This window comes from Apteryx rowi, unplaced genomic scaffold (assembly GCF_003343035.1).
Source record: "Apteryx rowi isolate R43461 unplaced genomic scaffold, aptRow1 scaffold_254, whole genome shotgun sequence".
Classification (NCBI taxonomy): Eukaryota; Metazoa; Chordata; class Aves; order Apterygiformes; family Apterygidae; genus Apteryx; species Apteryx rowi.
In genome coordinates this window covers 557071-575771 of record NW_020448908.1, presented here as the reverse complement: position 1 = coordinate 575771, position 18701 = coordinate 557071, and positions in this window count along the sequence as shown.

Below are 18701 nucleotides of genomic sequence, written 5' to 3'. Positions count from 1 at the left end.
TACTTTCATAATACTGTGTGGAACATTAAATGAGAATTTCCCTGACTTGGCTACAGAGCACATTTTTATATTTCATAGTCTGACACAGARCCCAGGGTAACTAATGAAAATCTTTTCGAAAAGTGACAATCTTGTCTAGCAGCCTTGCCTGTTGAAGAGATTGCAACATAAAACAGATGAGTGCCCTGCTTGACAGCTAATTGTGTCGGGCTTAATTACAACAAGCAGAATTTAATCGGCTGTGCAGCGCAGTTTTTTAGGATGGGGGAACCATCTGGAATGTACCTTGCTCCTGGGCTGACGGAGGGGCGGCAACGCCGGATTTCAAAGACAGGGGAGCAACTGTGCACAGATTTAAATGCAAAAGTTGTTCCTTCCTTAGTGCATTTCATTTGAGCTGTTTGATGAATTTCAGAGATATTTATGCAAACTCACACGCCGTTGCCTCGCGAAGACGAGGTTTTGGAAACCTTCCCAGCCTCARTTTGATGAGCCTCGTTCCCCTCCGCGGCCCCGCGCTGCGGCCAGACCTTTGCGCAGAGCTGTCAAGTCCTAGGCGTCGAGCGGCTCTCTSCAGCGCGCCGCCTGCCTCCCTCCCTGCCCCGTGGTCCTCCGGCGCGAGGGGACTCCCGGGGTGGGACAGAGCTGGGCTGCGGCCAAGGGAAAGGGCTGCAAAAGCAAGTTTCGTGGTGAGAGCTCGGTGTCGTCCGCCTGTGCTGCCGTGCATGAGGGCCCCGCACACCAGCACAGCGGGAGCTCGAGGGCTCTGCTTCCACCGGCACAGAAATGTTTGGGAGGGAGGCATCTTCAGTCAGGGCTCTCCGGGCTTTCACGGGCGCAGCAGGAGGGGACGGGAGACCGGAGGGAGGAACTGGCCCTTTGCGTCACGGTGTGTCTCCCTTCGAGGCCGGACACGGACCATCAGCRCCCCGGGCAGGGAGCAGAGGGTAGGGGATACGCCATCGCTGACCCTGCGATGCTGCCACCGCCTCTTGTTGAACCGTGCTGGAAACAGGCTCAGTAACACACAAATTCCCTGGGAACTGCAGGCTACGCTGGTCCCTCATTTTTTCCCCTCAAGAGATTTAATACACAGTTATTAAAATAGTTCTTTGTCATGTCAGAACAAGGAAGAATGAAACATGCGTTTCAAAGCCTTTGAAACAACAGCAGCAGCCGGCTCCCGCTAGCGCAGGAATCCCTTGGTCCCGCGTGTCTGGCAGGAGCGTGTCCGGGGACGGGGCCCTGCCGACGGCCACCTCCATCCCGGGGCAGTGGTACCTGGGAGCATGGGCAAAGCAGGGCCCGGCTCCACGCTGCCCTCGCTCTCGCACAAAACTCTCGATGCCGGGGAACGTGCRTGTCGGCTGTGACTGCTCCAGGCCGTGGCGTTCCTGCAGCCTCTGGGCAAAAAGGATCCGCATCCTCAGTGTCTCCCTGCTGCTGTTTCCATCCAGCAAGGATCCCCTGGGCAAGGCCTCTCTGGAGGGAGCCCCAGCAGGGCCCCATTGGGATCCAGCCCCTCCCAGTCCTGTCCTCGTGTCCTCCGCCGCCTCCCTTGGCTGCTGGGGCCGGCATTGCCTGCCGGGCCCTTCCCCTGCCTGCTGCTCGCACAGAGCTGGTTGTTATTCCTGGCCACRCGCTCTAATCTGCTTCCTGACTTCAGCTGCTTGTTTTGTCTTGGCTCCACTGAGAAGTTCCTTCACCTCATGGAGAGTTTTTCTTGGTGTGATTGACTTGTGGCTTCTTCCTCCCCTTTTTTTTTTTCCTTGTCCATTTTTTCCAGTCTTCTATGGTTTGGTCTCGGAGAGGTGGCTGTGAGCTCCCCGGGGCTCCCACACCTCCCGTCTCCTCCGTCAGACACGGCAGCGCTCGCCGCACCGTCCCGGAGGGGAGCCCTTACAGCCTGCCTGTAAACAGGGAGCGCAACCCACCGCTTACCGCGGGCAGGCAGGACCTGTAACGCCTGCGTTCRTTCCCAGACTACTCATATGACCTTGGGCAAATCACTTGACCTTGGGTTTTTTGCCCCTCTGTTCAAACGGGAGGAATGAGACCATCTCTAAAAACAGGCTTTGAGATCTCTAGAGAAGCAGTTCCTGCAACCCACACTCACGGCAAAACCTTCCTTCTGTTTCTTCCTTCCTCTCATCTGTAATTTTCAAGTCAATAATCATTAACCATCTCGCAACGAGCTCCCCCAAGGCAATTAATATCTATTGGGCSCATTCTACAACTGCAAAAACCAAGATGCAAGGTCAGCCACAGCCAGACTAGAAGTTGGAGGCAGTGAGAGTAGGAGAACAGTCCATTTCCCATACCAGCATCCCTGCTTTGACCACCAGACCTTGCCACACTCGGAAAACGTATCAGGGAAAGCCAGATGACAAGCATTGTCCACAGCGCTAATCTTCAGAGAACCATATTAGTGCAATTTGATGTCATGACGCCTTATCTATCATGAGGCAAAGAGTAAGATTAAAGGACTGGAGTAATAAGTGCCTTTTTGTTTGCACTAACCGGGTGAGTATCTGTCTGGAAAACAGAGTCTTTCAATCTAAATTGCTGTCACGTTTGCCATACGGGAGCAGATTGGTCTCAGCACCCTTATTAAAAATACTACTAGCATTCTACAGCGGCGGCTTGAAACACTGCAGCTCTCGGTAACGAGGTTGCAAAGTGGATGTTGAACACCAGATACCAATCACAGCTACCCTGGTGCAAATCCAGAGCAGCTTCCCTGCGGCCAGTGGAGCAAGTTGGATTTACACCAGAACCCAGCCCCGGCGACCTGCCGCATCCCCCACCCTCTCCGTGCCATCCCAGCCGCAGCACGTCCTCTGCTCTCCCCGGCCGGCCGAGCTGCTCTGGCCCTGGCCGGAGCTGCACAGACCGCAGAGGCTGGCACAGCCTGCACGTCGCCAGTCCTGACTCACACCGGCGCAAAGCACAGTCAGAATAAGGTCCTCTCAAGCACGTCACATTTCTGTGAGCTATTTTTCCAGAGCATCCTTGAAATCACTGGGGAGAAAAAAGAAGGGATGTGAAAAAAGGCTAGATTATGAAAAAAAGAGAAAAAGAGAAAGGAAGAGGATGGGGTAGCAGAAATGCAAAACAGAAGGCAAGGAGGAGCACGGGGCAGAGGGTTATCAAAGGCTTTCGTTGTGTGCTTAATGATGCTTTAATCCCCTAATGACATGGAGGCGCATGTGCATGAATATGGAAGGCAGGTACAGCCAGGATCAAACACGCTTGGGCTCTTTGTGTTTTCACCTGAAATACAGCCAAAGCGCACTGTCACATAGCATTTGCTGCCCCTGCCTCTTGCTGCCGCTGCTCTGCCTGGCAGCTACACTGCCACCGCTCCAGCAACGGGGTGAGGAAGGGAAAAGGGGCTGCAAACTTCCGTGRGGAAGAGGATAAGAACCACGACGCCGAGCCGCATCCTCCCGAGACCGCGCAGCTCCGCTGCTAGCAACGAGAGCCCCGCAGAGGGCAGTGGCAAGTTAAAATCCAGCCCGCTCACTCGCTGCCTCCGATGGCACCGACATGTCTCAGCATATAGACTTCCCCGAACACTGACAAAACCAACAACTTTCACTCGGCCCAGGCTGGTTATCTTCTTGCTCAAAGGGAAATCTTTCCTTTTAATTTTCTCTCCTCCCTCCCTGCGTTTGCTTCAGAGGTGAGCTGAGGCCGTTAGTGGAACGTGCTGCGGGGTGCAGGGGGCGATGGGAGAGGGCGACACGGGGCTGGGGAGCTCGGACACACAAAAGCAGAGCTTTTTACTGTGCATTTATTTGCACAGTGCCACGAGTGTGCCGGGGACTTTACAGGAGCAGGAAAATGGAGCTCTGGCCTTTAAGCACTTTGCAACTCAGCAAGGAGAGAGAGGATTAATATGAGCTGGTGCCTTGGAAGGCAGCAGGGAGACAAAGTGCAGGAGGGGGACCTGTATCATCAAGGCACGGAAACAGGAGGGGAGCGCAGGGAACTCGGGGTCAGGAGCTAAGTATTCTCCTGATTTTTAAGCAGCTGGATGTTTTGTTGCATTGCAGTATTCCTTCTCACCTGCTCTACACTCACATTTCCAGCAGGACCAAATCCACTCCCGAGTATAACTCCAGCGAGTTCAGAGGAAAGGGCAGAAATCTGCAAGTTTTTTCCCTTAATTTAAGCTCAGAGCTCTGCAGGACACGAAAGGGTGGTTTATCTTCTCCAGAGCTCCCAAATCATAGGGAAAAAAATGGGACTCTGACAGTGGGGATTTCCATGTCCTGTGTCCTCGAGGACACAAGGTAACGTGGATAACCCAAGGGCGGAGCACAGAGACCCCTGCCCTAAGCGCACACTTCGCAGCGTGGATGAGCATCTTGATGGAGCCGCATCGTTGCACAAGACACAGGGCAAGTCCAACCCCCCCAGACGCTGAGTCCGAGCCGGACCCCTGCCACCACTGTCACCACCGCTACCACTCTGCTGGTGCTCAGCTGAGACAAGCTTTGGCCATGCTGTGCTGTGGCTGCTATCCTGCATTCACACCCACCGTGGCTCTTTTCTGAACAGCTCTGCAAGAGCTCAATTTCAGACCAAATCCACTGTCCACATGCTCACGAAAGGACCTATGAAAAGCTGTCCCAAGCCAGAGCAGAAGTCCCCTGGCCCAGTGGCCTGTCACCAGCAGGCCAACAGCAGATGCCTGGGGAAGAACACAAGAGCAGGACGAGCGTGTTGTGATGCTTAACCCTGAATAATCTCCTGACTTCTGCAATCTGTGACTCAGATTTTCTGAGCCAGCATGGGGACCTCTGCATTTACTGCCCTCAACGTAGTCTTTTCTTCTATGATTTCTCAAGTCACTTTTTGAACTCAGGTAATCTCTTAACAATCTCAAAAGCCTGCAGCAGAGAGTTTCACAGTTTAAAAATGCATTTGTAAGAAGGCAGTTCCTTTGCTTTGCTTTGAAGCTGCCACCAGGGAGCTGCCACCCAGAAATGCCCCGACTTCACCTGCAGCCCAGGGCAAGTTTGATTTCTGGCTGCTTGCAGGAGCAGCGTGGACGTTCAGAGCCAGATCCCAACCCCACCTTTCAGTGTCTTGTGGGTGCAGGCAGTTTTCCCGGGCTGGGTGTACACCCTCTCCTGGAGCTGCTTGGACAGGAATAACCCACTGGCTTCCACTGAAAACCAGTTCAGCAGGAGATGTAAACCACTGCCTGATTTTAACCAGTTGAATTGCCTTGATGTCTTCATGGATGCACTGAAAGCTAAGTCCTCTGGTGTGCGAGGAARGGTGCTGGTGGAGGCCAACGCCAGGGTGAGACCCTTGCACCCCTATTGATCCCTGCCAGCCACTAATCCCATTAGCCCAGAGACGCGGCTGGGCTCTCTGTGCCGAGAGGTGGCATTCGGGCCTGGATTCCTCCTTTTCTCAGGCTTTCTTGGGTGTCCCTTTGCTGTATCAGGACAGGCCCTTCGGCCATCTGCTCTCCTTCTGTGGCTTGGCCATTTCCTCGCTGAGGGGCTCGCTGGCCTTCGGGTGTGCTCCACATACACAAAGTCCTGGGTTTAAATGATGTAAAAGATGAAGAATTTAAAGTGATTGCGAGCTGACTGCAGGCTGCTGGAGCTGGGAAGGGAGCAAGAAGATATTAACATTAATCCATCATCTCCTGGCTTTATTGTCAAACTTGAGCAAAATTGCTCCAGCGAGTCTGATGCTATGGGGGATCCAAAAAATCCTGATCTCTGGTGGTGGCCTGGGCTCTCCCTCATCCTAGCCTTGATGCTGCAGATGAAGATGGCTCCTCTGAAAGGCCCTTTATTACTACTCCCCTGGCCTTCCTCCCCATGCTTTTTTGTCATCTGTTTCTCTCCCATCCTCTCCYTCTTGCTGATGAACGATGGATCTGTCGTCTCCATGTTTCCAGGGTAACAAAAAGAAGTTTCCCTCCAGCCCAGAGGTAGAGCAAACCCATTCTGCCGGAAAATTCAGAAAAAGGATTAAAATTTAAAAAACAGCACATGACCTAGTGCAGCATCTCCTGCTCCTGCCAATTCATCCAAATTGCTTCAAATAAGCAGCAAAKCTGGGGCCACCTGCACGGGATTATTCAGTGGGTCCCTCGTGGCAGCAGAGAGCCAGCGCTCGCCTGCAGTGGACAGAGAGGGTTTTGCTCGTGGAGGCTGCTGGCCGCCAGCGGGTCCGGTGGCTCCCTCTGGATCAGCCTGCGCTGCTTTGACGCTAATGATGCTGGCGGATCCAGACCCAGCCTGGAGAATGGGGGAGAGGGCAGCTTTACTTTTAACAACGATTCTGGATCTCCCAGTCAGCTTCCTTGATCCTGTCCTGCCTGATCTGGCAGCATTAAAGCAGGAGGGACAGCAAGGAAGAACAGACAGAATAACTTATATCCAAGTTAGAGTCCACGTATTCTTCAAGCAAGACGTGGTGTGGGTCGATYGGCTCCCCAAGAACCGAGTGTAACAAAGTTAGCGACCTCCCGTGTCGCTGATGCAACAGCCGGAGATACGATGCTTTGGAGCAAATGACTTTGCAAGACTTAAAGGGTAACAATCTATGCACACAACGTTTCAGGCCATCAAACATATTTCTTCCTGAATAAAACCTACGGGATTTAAGTACCTAAGATCCTTTCTGGAACTGATTCCAAGGCATCCCAGGCGTTAAGCACCTGCATTTCTCAGGCGCTTTTGTCATGCCTCTCACCATAGCACGCTCCCTGCCTGTGAAGGGTTTACATCCCAGCGATAAGACAAGAGCCAATAGCTTGATGCCAACAGATGGAAGCAATAAGCAAGTACAGTGTCTGTAACCAAAATAATAAACAACCACATGTAGAACATTTTCTTCTAGGCTAGCCGAGGAAAGTCCATTAATTCTCCTCTGAAAATACCTGTAACATTTGCAGCGACGATCTGCTGTCACTGTGCACGCTGCTGCCCCACAGCACACATTTGCCTTGGTAATGTGGGCCATCACCCGTTGAATTCTGCCGTTTCCTCCTACCAGCTCATCTGCACGTTGTCCAGGGAAGTAGCAGGTGCTGATTAGTAAGTGGTGGTTTTCCACAGTCCAAGCAGAGCTGGATTTGGGCGAGGACTGGGCAGGATGGGAGGGAAGGAGCCCTGCGCTTTGTTGAGGGGTCGAGAGGATCTTTCTCACCCTGTGGACTGGGCTGGTGAAGCGCCGGTATGAGATGTTGTATTTATAACACTGAGAGTTACACATGAAGCACTACCAAAGCATAATTACTAATAAATGTTTAATTAATAGCTTATGAATGTGTTGATAAGTTCATTAAAATGATGCATGAGCACATGAATATTCCTGAGCAGGCAGGAGTCGGGAAAGTTGCTGCTGGAAAGTGTGTTAACAAGGTGATTATGCAGTTTACATGTGTAGTTTACAGGCGCTCCGCTCACTCCTGTTAGATTAACAGGTTTTGGCCCACTTCGACTGAACGATCTCATTCCAATCTCCTCTTTACAAACCCCTCTCTTCTCCTTAATCTAACAAATGAATGATGTTTCCCAGTTAACAGTAATATCCAGCAGTGTGGACCAAAGCAGATGAGTTAATTGCTATAAGAAGCTTTAACTGCGTTTCCATCCATGGGAATTATCGCTTCTGGAAAAACAAACATTAAAAGCCTCCAGAAACAATAAGCAAGATTCCTGAAGGGTCGACTCCGGCAGCTGCTGATGGGGAGGGGAGAAATAAATAAAGCCAAGTGCTGAGTAACTTTGTCTGCCGAGGCTCTTCCCCTCTTTGCTTTAACTCTAGAGGGCTAAAGCTCAGCCCATTGCACCGCAGCTCTAGAAAAGGCCCTGGGCCACAGTCCTTGCTAACTGCTAGCACTCGCCTTTCATTCCTCCCCTTTCTTTTTGCATCTCAATATAGACAGGCAGACTGGGATGGAGGCACGGTTCTGGACAAATTCAAATGCCTGATTTTGAAGCCTCGAGGAAGCATGTTTCATTTTTTTGCCATCTTTGTGCAAGCTGTTTCTGGCTGGGAGTATGGTCAGGAAAGCCAGGGTAGCAGAAGAGCTGCTCTATCTGATCTCATCTTCTTGAACTAATAATTTCCCTAGTTGTTCATGCTTTTAGATCTGTTCTGTATTCTAACTGATCTATTTTACTGGTATTTCATCCATTCTGGATCCCATCTCATCTCTCCTAATGATTGATAATCCATACTGGATTCTGAGAACAAGTATGGAAAGTCTCTCGTGATGCAACTCAGCCTTGCAAAGTTTTAGTCTGTGTGAGTTAGGTACCTAGACCTGAGTCAAAAATGTGACAGCTACTCCTAAAGTGCTTGGGAAATTTGACCTCCTGTCTACAGCATACTGTTGGGACTGAATCCATCCTAGCTAGATTTAATCAACTTTTTATCCAGGTGTAAAATGGCAGCCTTGTCTGGAGTGGCAGCAGCAGAGAAGCAGAGGGCCTCCTTGGGCAACCCCTGGTACTACAGAGAGGAGCCTCATCGTCACTATAGCAGAGATGAAACACGATATTTGCAGCATTTATCAAGGCGAGACTGTAGCTGTGGTCCTTTGGTCCTTCCACAACACAAACTGAGGGAGGCAAGAGTCTGCTCATCTCTGCAGGTGCCAAAAGACATCAGGCGGCCTTAGAGACATTTCCAATCCGCCCATGAGCAAAGTGAACCACTCCCAGTCCTCTCCTCTTCATGCTCTGCTAACTAGGCTGGGTACTTAGCGCAGGGCTAGCAAAACTCTCTGCGGAGTGAAGAATAATGAAAAACCCAGCTTGTGACCAAGACGGCTCCAATTATTTCACAGTCGAATTCGGAATAATTCCCCCTGCCTTACCCAGTGCAGAGCCCGGGATCTGCTCATGGGGGTGCCCGGAGATGCCACCCTGCCTCTCCTCCYGCGGCAGGTCTTCCCCCACCGCGCGCCAGGCATGTCGCGCGCCCGCGCCATCTGCTCAGCGCCAGACTTGCATCCCACGCAGCAAGGCAGGGCGCCGCATGCCGAGCACACATCCTCAGGGGACTCCGCAGCTCGGAGCAGGGCTCCGGGGGCAGCTCCTGGCTAACACGGACGCTACCTCGCCAGCCGGTTTCTCCATAGGTACCTGTGTTTGTACCTCCTCACCCAAAGTTGGTTGCGATTGCAACCTTCCAGGGCTTGAAGTCATGGCACTACCGGGTACAGTGTGCTTTCACATCAGCAGTGCATCCATCAGCTTCACCCTCCCTCCTACTGTACCGCCTTTCAGGTGCTTTGAACACAAAAACCATCTATACACTAAGCATCACTCTCCTTAACATGGCGCGTCTTGTCCCGCAAAGGATGCTCTGGCTCTTGCAAATATTTTGTGCAGACAGAGGGAAAAAAACAGTCTCATTGTTATATAAATAAAACCAGTGAGTTACCCGAGAAAAACCTCTAATGAGGCCACAAGGGGTGAAAAGCCACCGCTGCAACTGGTGACCTTTCCTTGTCTCCAAAACAACATTTGCAAGATAGAGATACACACCACTGGTTGTTTATAAAGAGATTGAGGATTTTTGCTTGCAGACAGATCCTGGCTTCTGACTTTTGCTACTGCCCGCAACCTCATTGCAACAGTGACTCGCTGATAATGACTTGCAGCCTTGCAAGGGATTTTACTGAAAGTCTGCAGGAAAAGAAAAGTCCTTTCTGAAGCCAGAGAACAGGACAGAAGGTTGGAAACATTTAATTTTATAACAGCAATCAGTGGGCAAGAAGGGTCTGCAGCTTGGTAAACAAGCAATAAAAAGCCCAGGGCCAAACCTGCTTTGCCCCAAGAAAAGGGATTGGGGGCAGCAGGTGAAAAGCTGCTGAGATGCTGCTGAGGAGCAGCTCCAGGCAGCGAGGACTGAAGGAGCTCGCGCACCCGAGGAGGCCGAGACGGGGACGCGTCCGGCTCCCGTGGGCACGGCAGTCGCAGCCTGTGGCCTTCTGGCCCTGAGAGACGGGCAGACGCACGGGCCTGGCTGGCATCTCGGGCCAGCCCTAATAACCACCAGGAGCAACACACACGCTTGGCCTGACGGGTGCGAGACGAGCTCCGTCCAAGAGCTGCGGCTCCTCTGCCCAAACTTCCCTCCCTGGCAACGGAGCCTCCCTCCGACTCAGTTTGCCCCAGCCAGAGCATCGGCTCCAAGGGTCGCTCCGGGGGGGGTGGYGTATGTGTGTGACGAGCCTGTTTTTATACCCAACCCCTTGTGTGCGCATGCACACACGCACACGCACGCCCACCCATTGAGCTGCTCTTCGCCTCTCACCTCGGTCCCGTTGTAAACGAGGAGGAGGTTAACCCATCAGCCGTCAGCGAAGCAGCAACATCTTTCTCCTTGACATTCAGGCGATTGCAAGGCTCCTTGTAGGGTCAAGCACAGCGGCTTTTAACTAATGCAGCGCGTTTGTTATTGCGTTGGCATTTAAGGGCTGGCTGCGAGAGGACAAGCGAGCAGGGCCCCAGCGCTCTGTGTTCCTTATAACGGGGTGCCTGGGAGCCGCTTGCAGACACGACACAACACCGGCCCAGTCCCCGACCGACGCAGCCCCACGTGTGCACCCGTCCCACCGCTCACGCTCCCTCCTTCACACCCCAGCCGTACCTCAGYGCCCGTCACTGCTCCTGAGCGCATCCTGGCACGGATGTGCCCAGCCCCAGCGAGGCGCGTGTCCGTCCCCGTCCTGGTGTGCTCCTGCGCTACAGAAAGCGGGACCCCAACGCTGCGGCTGACTGGGCGCCTCTCACCGCCCGGGAGATGGGAAGAGGTGGGTTTATGCACCGAGTCTGGGCTATTACACAGATCCGTTCAGATCTCCCAAAACTCCCTTCAATAGAGGGACCTCCYGTCCACCCCCATGTGCCCCAGCCATGTCCCTACCATGGGAGGAGACGTCCTGTGGAGCCGTGCTCGGGACCCTCACCACYGCTGGGCTGCGGACGAGCAGAGGGGCAGCAGCCACCTTGCCGACTCTAAACCGAGCATTTTGGAGGACCTGGTTTGAATTTTCAGGCTGCTGATGCATTGCCAGGAGCTGTCACTTCCGCTTGGATCCATCACCTTGAGTGGCAGGTTAGCAGGCGGTGCCACACCTCCGCCGGGGACCCCGAAGCAGGGATGGGGAAGGGGAGCCGGAAAGGCACGTGACCTGCCGATGCCGTCACCCTGCTGCCATTTGTCAGGGCAGAGCGTTTTATTGCTGAGGGCCCCGTGACACGTCACGATAAGGCCAGCAAGGGCGTGGGGATGCGGCCAGCGTTCACAGTCCGGGGCYGGCACATCTGTCCCCTTCCCAAGGTGCAGTTTCTTGCAGCATACCTGGGACCCTGCGCCAGAGCTGCGGCCTTGAGCAGCCCAGTTTTCRGGTGCTCTCTGAGGTCCAGTGTTGTGTGCCTTTGGCACTGCTGCAAAACGTGTTTGGGGGGGTCCGGGCTCTTGCAGAGCAGGAGAATTTTTCCTCRGTCGTGTGCTGAACTGGTGCACCAGGAGCACCTAGGAGCTGCTCAGAGCTTCTCTCCTTCTCCCCCACATCATCCCCCTGCAACCCTGAGTGGTACCAGAGGAAGAGCAGGGGAGAGAGGGGGAAAGCAGGGAGATGCTGAGGCCGGCCGCACTCACCACCCGGTCCAGAGGCCCCTCGCCCCCCGAGCTGGTGTCGGTCAGGCACGGATTTTGCCAGCTGAGGATATGATCTTCCACTCTGTTTATTCCTCCTTGCATCTACGCAGGTAAAGCTGGCATCGGCTTCGTGCGAGCTTTGGTTTGAAGACTGGCAAACACAAGTCAGACGTCTCGGCCCTGGCGAAGCCACTGGCGAGACGACCCCGTTCAGCCYGGGAGCTCGGCCTGTTCGACAGCCACGGACTGCAGCTGCCACGGAGCCGCTCGGCTGTTTTGTGCTGGTGACGCGATGGCAGGACGATCTCCGTCTCACTGCCACCAGCAGCTCAGAAAGGCTCAGGTAGGAACGACGAGGCGCAGAGCTGCCAGCTCCAACCACCGGAGCAGGGACGGAGAGCTTGGCCGCCTGCCTAAAACCCTCTCCCCTCTTGAGATCACCCTGCTCTCAATTTCCAGCCCTGTTTGCACAGGCCTGTCCTGCAGTGAGGCAACACCCTAAGGACTAAGCAGCCCAGCTCAGGGGAGCGGTGAGTAAAGCAAACTGCCAAAGAACGAGGGGAGAAAACGGGGAGGTGATTTTTCACCCTCCCCACACCAGCGGGCTGAAGGCGCCGCGCGYGGACGCGAGCGAGTGAGCGGGGACATCCGTAACGCAGACAGCTGAGCTGCCGTGCGGTGCTGCGCCGGGCTCCCTTTGCAGCAGAGAGAAACAAAAGCGATCCTGCGCGACGGGCCTGACGGGCCTCYGGACCGCGAGTGCGCGGAATAAACGGAGGCTGATTTTTGAGGAAAGCAGAGGAGCTGCCAGGCTGCAACGCACACCTTTGCCAGCAACACCCCCCTTCTCACCCTTGCTAGGACTCGGTCACATACAAAGGGCAACCAGGCCAAAACCAGCGAATCTAGTCCCGATTTACACCATGACAAGAACAGAGAATTTTGGCCCAGGTCGTTTGGTCATTTGTGTTTTTTTTTCTTTTTTTTCAAAAGCAATTAATTAGCCTTGGTTTACAGCAACTTCCCTTCCAGCAAAAATCAGGCCTCGCTGCAACAGCAGCCCTAATTGCTATGTCAGATATTTCGTAGCCCCATTCATTCCCCAGCACCAGCAACTATTGTTATAAATTCATAAAGCCTGGACACATCCCGTATTTAAGAATGAAAGCGCAGAGAGAGGGAGTGTGACGCCRCCTTAAAGGCACAGGAGATCTCAGAGCTACTGGCAGGACCCCAAGGCTCTGATCTCCCTCCCTGCCTCCCAACAACAACAACAACCTGTGGGGCTGGAGGTATTTCTAAATGCAGCTGCCTAAAAAYGGATCCATTCAGAATTACAAGGTATTTTTAGAGCATAAAAGAGAGAGCAGATATAAATAAGTCTTCATTCCTGCTGCAATCCAATTGGTTTCATCAGTTACATCACTGATAGGTTTGATCCATGTGATACGAACGCAGCTTTTATTACAGAGTGAGCATGCAAAGAAAATAGGTGCGCGCTAGGGGATATATATATATATATATATACACACACACACACATATACACACACACTTTCACCCCCTCCCTTTCTTTCTATTTAAAAAAAATGCTGCCTGAATCATTTTCACAAATAAGACAGACCCCGTATTTTGCTGGCAAAACGATTATGGCTGTCAGATMTGATGGACGCAGTGTCTCCAATGAATAATTCATGCAGGCTAATTATAAGCTGGCAGATTTCTGGCACCGTGGCACACAAGGGCTTGCGATCCCAGTTATCCGTGACCGAGCTGATCCTCCCCAGTTCCTGAGACACCAGAGCAGAGGGACAAAGCGGAACCACCACTGTTTCACAAACTGACCATTACATGTGAAATGAGTTAAGTGGGGACTCAGCCCTGATCCTAGGAAGTACTGCATGCTACAGCATGACCCCAAAGCCACGAAGTTTGTGTGCTCCAGACTGCCCTCCCGGTCTCTACGGATTTGGTGAAGATAATCCTTATTTAAAACAACCACATGGGGTCTGCCCGTTGCCCCAGCCAACCTACTACCGTATCTCCAGCAGTGGACAACAGCAGATGTCCAAGGAAAGACACAAAATTAGGGACAGCAGTTAAAAGCCAGAGCCTGGGCTACCTCTGCTTAACAGCACTGCTTCTCGCATCTCTCCTGTGCCTTTCCCTTTTGTGAGTCCCAGTAGCGAGAAATAATGCGACTCCTCCCTTCCCCTCCCCTGCAGCCAGGGATAAACAGAGCCTCTAACAGACAGCAGAGGAGACTGGATTTCTCAGAGCAGCAGCAGATGCGCTTGGAGGGTACGAGAGGCCCCGATCCAGCCCCTGCTATTTGGAAAAGCTCGGAGGCACATGCCGAACCTCCACCAAAGTCTGCTGCTGCAGGYGTGAAGCGAAGGGCACCTGAAAGCGCTTTGCTGTATCACAGTCCTGGTGGAGAACAGCGGGGAAGAGAAGGGCTACGGGAAGAGAGGACGCAGCGATCAGCCGCACCACCTTGGCTCGGACGCAAAGCCACCGAGCCAGTCCAGCCTGTGAGCAGTGGGACGGGGCTGGACGTGGAGGCTCAGTGTTGCCTGGGACTGGTTTTCCCAGCAGCATTTCGGGCGTGTGAGGCCTCCTGCCCCTCTTTGGCACTTTTCTGAAAGCCCGCTGAGAGCTGTACCCCTGGCTTCAGCCACCTGCTTTTCTTTGAGGCTTTGGGGACTTCCCAGGACTTTTATTCACCCATCGATCACTGGCTAGAGAATAAAGTGTTACAGGCACAACCAAGGGTCAAAAGAGGATCCCTGGTCAAAGTCCCCTCCTCAGCAGGAGTTAAATATGGCATCAAACTCCACCGCCAAGCACACCGCCTCTCTGAGTCTCCATGTCCATGGCTGGAGCTCGCCTCCGAACAAACCAGAGGCCGAAACTCCCAGGCTTCGACTGGAGCTTTCAGACAAATTTCCAGGCTCTGCCTCACACAGGAAACCTGGGCCGAAGACGGTGGATAGTGAAGATCAGAAAATTCATGACCACAAACTCAGTGTCCGAGAGAAACATCCAAGGCGAATTTCTTCAAGACATCTCTACTCCATTAACTTCTACCCAGTAATATCAGACTCAACGCTGTTAGCACTGGCCACTTAGAGGGGCGGTTCACAGCTCATTGGCTCAAACCGAAGCCGTCCTGAGCTTCACTGGATATTTCATTACAGCTCACCACGGAGTCCGTTATTACTGGTGAAAGCAGGACACACCTAAAGGAAAGCGAAGCCCCAGCGCGAAGCCCTGCCTACCCCCGGCTCATGACAGTGCCAATTCCCACCGAAACCAAAACTCCCCGCGGCGACTCTCAGTGTTTGAAACACGGCTCCGATTTCCCAGGGTCTGGAGGCACCGTGCACCTGTTCAGACCGTGCATGTCACTGCCAGACTGGGGGGCCAAGAGCAGACCTCAAAATCCGGCGCGTGCCGGGAATGTCTGAGGCAGAGCGAGTCATATCACACACCCATCCCTGGCTGGCTCCTGTCTAAATAAAAGGTTACGAGCACGAGAATGAATGTCGCTGCTAAGGCCAGGCCTGGTGAATAGCCTTATGCAGGCATTYGCTCCAAAACCATTCATATTCCTCCAAGCAGAAAGGTAACAGGGATTGTGCAGCAATAACAGATCGTCAGCTGACGGGAGCTTTCAAGGTTTGTCTCTTCACTCAACACATGCTATAAAAATTACCCCCCAGAGTCTTTTCTTTCTCTTTCCTTTTCCTCCTGACATCCTGTAGACATAAAGGCTCTCCCTGCGAGGAGGCTCTTTCCTCGGCGAGCTCCAAGCTCAGTGACATTCTTCAGGGTGCCCTGGAGCACGGGGCCTCTGTGTGCGCCTGCCTCTCTGGTGTGAATTTAAAGATCAAGAGTCAGTCATTTACAAAAATAGCGAGGCCGTGTTTTCTCCTTCCTGCCCGAGTCTCTTCCCACGTCTAAAGAAAGGGGGAGCTTCGCAGATTGAGAGGCGAGCGAGCTGCGTGCACGCTCGGGCGAGGGGCAGAGCATGCACGTCAAGATAATTGCAATGCAGAGAAGACAGACACGGCTGATGATGTGCATAAATCCCCCTTGTCTATAAGCTGCCTTCTCCACCCTACGCTTCCCTCTGCAGTTTTAATGCCTTGTTTCAACCTTTGGATCGTATTAAAATATTAATGCTAACGTTTTATTATAATTTTATATTCCATGTTTAATATTTTAATACAATCAAAAGCCCAAATGAAATCTTCCAACTTTATCGGGTGAAATGATTATGCACAATTGAAACAAAACAATCCACCAGGGCCAGGAAGATGTTTTCCTGCAATTTTCTTTCCTGAGGTGTTTACCAAATTCCATACCTGGGCTCTGACAGGAGGAGCCTCCCCCTCCAAAGTTTGAGGAATTCAATTGCATTGAGCATTCAAGTGCCTCCAGCTGAGCCAMACATCCGTGATGGGGCCCAAGAATCCTCCTCTTGCTGTGACATGTGGTGTGTTTCTATGCACAGACCTGGATGGAGTGGAGACATCAAGGTAGATGGAAAGCCGAGACACCAGGATTCACAGCCCTGCGTCCCCTCGGAGCCCTCGTGCCATACGCCCTGAGCTTTTCCACCCCAACTCCACCATCCCACAGCATGGAGACCCCTGCTCAGCCTCCCCAAAGGGCCAGGATAACACACTGAAGGCTGCGGTGTCGCTCTGCTATGACGATGGAGGGGACCAGGTGAGCCCCTATGCAAATGAAGACCAAGGACACTCTACGCCGCTATCCCTCCGCTCACACCACTTTTGAAATCCCCCGGGGGTCCCACGCGCCTGTGACCACCCCCTCTGTTTTACGCTGTGAGAAGGCTGCAAATGCTTCCAAATAATTTTTCAATTTAAGGCAGATTAAGAGCAAAATTCTAGTGGGACTAATAGTGTGTAATCTTCTTTACATTTCTCCTCTTGCTTTATGAAGAACAGTTCACTGCAATGGCGTATTTCACACTCTGATGCTGATATTTCAATTTCCTGCTTAAGTTACAATAAAAACTGCCCACATTGCTGATGCTCCTGTGAAGAATAATTTATGTTGATTGACGTTATTTAATTCCCTCTGGATGCAGCTAATGATTAAGAGATGCCAGGAAATTTAAAAGCACGTCCTACCTGCGGACTCCTCTAAGCTCCTTTGGAAGGCTTTGAAAAGCTTCCAATTTCAAGCACAAAACACTGCCACTGATCTCTCAGCACCTTCCTCATCTTCCCTCTCTTCCTCCCCTAYTCCTTCCCCAGCCCAAAGAAAGACAGAATTAAATGACTGAGCTTGATCAAGGCCTGGGGAATTGAGTTCGCGGCAGCGGAGCATGGCTGGAGGACGCTCACTCTCCTGCAGCTCGTGGGAGGGCAGCTGGCTGAAGGAGACCCCGCCTGGGTCCCCGCGCAGGGCTTTGGGACAACTGACGGTTTGACGAAGCTGAAAAGGCCACGATATATTATATTGGGTCCTTTTGCCAAAATAGCCAACACCGATTGTATTTGGCAAAAGAGCTGTCTTCCTGTCTTCTGGGGGTAGGAACTCCATGAGGGCGCTTTGCTAGACAAGCAAAGCATCTGTAGTTTAGATTCACCCTTATTCCGGACTAAATTCAGCTCCACAGGCTGCTAATACAGCATCTCAACAGCAGAATTATCCATCCAGAATAACCAAGCGGGGGGATTTCCCTGCTGCGGACACAATCTTATGGGCACTTCACAAGGCAGTAAGGGAAGAGGAAAAGGGAATTGGTCCCCGGAGCTCTCAAATTTTGGCAGATCCAGAGCCCATCCCCGGGGAGCTGCAGCCAGGACTGCTGAAACTCAGAGGGTTAAAACAACCCCAAGCAAGAGAAAACTGAACATCGTTTCAAAATGCTGAGAAATCTTCTCATCAAAATAATGTCAGAGCCTGTCACAGCGGAGGGAAAACAAACGCAAGCTACATGATGGTTCTGCATGAAATGTAAAACGCTGTTTAGTTAAAACAAAACTTTCAAAGCACCTGAATGGGGGAAGGCGGGGGGGAGAAGCAGAGGCAGAAAGCACTCCGCTCTCAAAGCTTAAAAGATATTTAAATGGAGAAACCTGTTGAGGCATGCAGAGCCCTGTCTGTCTGCAGCGTGCGCCGCTCGCAGCGCCGTGAGTGGTAATTACTGCCAGTCCAKGAGACAGGAGCCCCTTTGCCCCGCGCTCACCAGCCTCCCGCCCGCGCCTCAGCACCCCCTGCCCCTGCCCCAGCAGCCGCGGGACGATGGGAGCGGAGGGACGAGCCTTCATTAAGCAGCCCAGTGGGGAAAGCAAAAGAAGGAGAAGGTGCCAAGCGGGACCCTGGCGAACTGTTGYGAACGAGGTGTTGGACCGCGGCCCCCAGCCCTGGTCCCTGCAAGCACAATTGCTGCCCCCAGGTATTTCACTCCTTCCCGTGGGCCTTGCTCCCCGCGCCAGGAAGCGAAACGCTTTCTGCAAGGACGCACAGACAACCCCGCAAAAGCCAGGGGGGAAACGTGGATTTCGGCACGCCAACACACCGCTGTCCCCTTGCCGCTACACCACTCCGGCTGCGTTTCCAGCTCCRTTTCCCTGAGAGCCCTTCTCTCACATCAGCGCAACCTCCTCCTCCCTGCCTRTCCGTGAAATGGATCCCTTTAACGCGGAATAGCAGATAACAACTGCCAAAAAGGCCACCAACTTTGAAGACAATGACAGAAACCATGGTTAAGGAAAGAAAAAGGATCCRTTTAAACCTGTGGAAGATCAGCATACCTGCAGAAAGAGACTTTCACGGACAGGTCTTTAATCTTTCCCGCTTCCAGCCCTTAATAGCAGAACCTGATTCGAAGACTCGGTGATTGATTTCCAACCCAGACGCAAAGTGACAGGCTCATTTTCGAGTATTGCACAGCTATAATTCCATGTTTTATTTGTTATTATTTTAACCTGCTGATGGAGTGGGGCTGTATTCAAGGTAGCGGGTAACAACTCTGGCCCGAGGCATTATTTAGAGTTAGGT